The sequence below is a fragment of the Scylla paramamosain genome, chromosome 2 (assembly GCF_035594125.1).
Source record: "Scylla paramamosain isolate STU-SP2022 chromosome 2, ASM3559412v1, whole genome shotgun sequence".
In the NCBI taxonomy this organism is placed as follows: domain Eukaryota; kingdom Metazoa; phylum Arthropoda; class Malacostraca; order Decapoda; family Portunidae; genus Scylla; species Scylla paramamosain.
Window position 1 is genome coordinate 10,507,501 of NC_087152.1, and position 2,500 is coordinate 10,510,000.

General features: G+C 46.0%; 2 protein-coding genes across 4 annotated transcripts in view; one reads left to right on the top strand and one right to left on the bottom strand.

The window, feature by feature from the left end:
• LOC135109731 (steroid hormone receptor ERR2-like) overlaps positions 1–2,500 on the bottom strand; it is a 258,702-nt gene that overhangs the window by 255,981 nt on the left and 221 nt on the right. For all 3 annotated transcript variants that reach the window (XM_064021320.1, XM_064021315.1, XM_064021319.1), the window contains exon 1: positions 2,316–2,500. This exon is cut by the window's right edge and continues 221 nt beyond it. The gene's annotated coding sequence lies outside the window, so the exon portion shown is untranslated. The remainder of the gene's footprint in view (positions 1–2,315) is intronic.
• Positions 1–2,500, top strand: part of LOC135109778 (uncharacterized) — a 121,368-nt gene that overhangs the window by 77,168 nt on the left and 41,700 nt on the right. The gene's annotated exons all lie outside the window — the stretch shown is intronic.

Sequence of the window (2,500 nt, forward strand, 5' to 3'; positions counted from 1 at the left end):
TTTTATTACACTTTGTCTCATTTTGTGCTCCTCCCAGTCTTTTGTCAGACCTTCTCCCCTGTACCCCCTAATACTTAGATTAACCTTTCCCCTTTCCTCTATTACTCCCAACAAAATTAACTTTATTTTCGCTTTGATCCCATCTTTCTCCCCTTCCTTTCTTCCATGTAAAACACCTCTCACTCTCATTACCAGCCTCCACATTTATTTTTAATTTCCAAACTCTTTTCGCTCTTTTTCTTCAGTCTTTCTTTCCTCTTCCAAACTCAATGCTCCTTGTTCTTGTCCTTGCCTTTTTTTTCATTTCCTCTCTCTTCTTCGTGCTCTAGTTCTACCTCCTTCTGACCCCGCCCTGCCCTGCCTCACCCTTCCCTTCCATTTCATTCCTTTTGCCTATTTCATCTTATTCCCAAATTCTAAATAAGTGGCCTCAGATCTCTCGTCTCTTTGAAGCGGAGAGATTTTAGGTAAAAGCATGGATATCCTTTCCTCTCTCTTACAGCGAAGAGGAGGAGGAGGAGCAGGAGAAGGAGAGGGAGGAGCAGAAGTACGAGTAAGTGAAGAAGGAGGAGTAGGAGATGGAAGAAAAGGAGGAGGAGCTAGAAGAGCCAAAAAAAAAAAAAAGAAAGAAAGAGACGAATAAGACTTTGAGGCTGCATAAAAAAATGTACTCCTCCCCCCCCACACCCCACACTCCTCCTCACACATTCACTCCATACACTTCCATCACATTTACCTAACTATATTACCCATACCTTCACTCTCCTCCTTCCCTCCCTTACCTCCCAAAGCCCCTTAACTCCCCTCCAAAATATTAGTACCTTCTGGCCTAACACTGACTCCCCCTTCCCCTCCCCTTTCTCCTGTTGCTCCTGGTCCAATAGGTCGCCTCTTACCTAGCTTTCCGAGGCCTCGTGGGAGCTGTGGGACGAGGAATGCCTACTTGATCAAGGAGGGAGTACAGATGGGTGGATGAGTGACTGAGATGGGCGGTGGAAGCAAATGTGAGGAGCAAGCTAAACTGAACTCTCTCTCTCTCTCTCTCTCTCTCTCTCTCTACTCTCTCTCTCTCTCTTCTCTCTCTCTCTCTCTCTCGTCTCTCTCTCTCTCTCTCTCTCCTCTCCTCTCTCTCTCTCTCTCTCTCTCTCACACACACACACACACACACACACACACACACACACACACACACACACACACATTGAATTCACATAAGCTTAACTACACCGGGGCAATTATAAATTATAATGGCGGATCGGTGAAAGTGAATTAATTGCAGAATGGAAGTGCAGTAAATTTGCTACTACGACGAGTATTTTGGAACACTCAATGAATAGACAATCATATGCAAATGCAATACCATCAGTTAACTAAGGCAGGATTCGCATATGCTTTTATTTATTTATTTATTTTTTTATTCATGCTTTACTGTTCAGTTTTTTTTTTTTTTTTACTAAGTGCTGTTTGTACAAGTGTTTTGGCCTGTACCTCTATAATGCATTTTGTGTGTGTGTGTGTGTGTGTGTGTGTGTGTGTGTGTGTGTGTGTGTGTGTGTGTGTGTGTGTACTTGTGTGCGTGCGTGCGCTTACTGCTAGTTGAGAGAGAGAGAGAGAGAGAGAGAGAGAGAGAGAGAGAGAGAGAGAGAGAGAGAGAGAGAGAGAGAGAGAGATAAGCACACCTGCTCCTAGTTCCAAGCGACTATCTGGTTTCCTGTGCCGTGGCGGTGGCTTCGCTTTGGACTCGCTCTACGTGAAGAGCGTAACGCGAGTCTGGTTTAAACGTTCACCTGTATGAAGAATCAGTAATAACAGTCAATAACAATCAGGATGTATCACTTCTCAAAACACGCCCACTCTATTATCGACGAATCCTACACGAGCCACGGATATCTAATGACAAAGTAGACGAGGTACAGGCCACACGATAATGTACCCCTCGTGCACCGCCAGTCGCCCACCACTCACCATCAGAACCACACCAGCTACATGCCCAGGACGAATACCCATACCTATGTCTGTTTATCTGTCTATTTATCTGTCTGTCTGTCTATCTATCTATATATCTATTTATCTATATATGTATGCATGTATATACGTATACATATAATGTATACACGCAATCAATTATCGCTTCCTGCGCCTCCTATCAAGTATAATCAAGCTTAAACCAGAACGTTAGTCTCACATCGCAGGCAGCGAGATGAGCCCCGTGCGGCAGTGTTGTCATGAGATAAGCGGGCAGTGCCAGGGCTCAATGAACGGTACTTCTGTATAGCCTGGAGATAATTGTTGTTGTGGCAGCGGCCGGCACCTACCTGAAGGGGTGAAGGAGCCCCGCCTGACGTCCTGCTCGAGCTATTACTCCGGCTCAGCTTCTCTCCTTCAGCGTGTGAATGTAGAATCCAACAAATGCACACACACAGGGCGCCGCGCACACCCACTTCACTGTGCCCGGCCGCGCACACACTGACCTCACGCAGGGGTCCTGCACGGCCTTGGC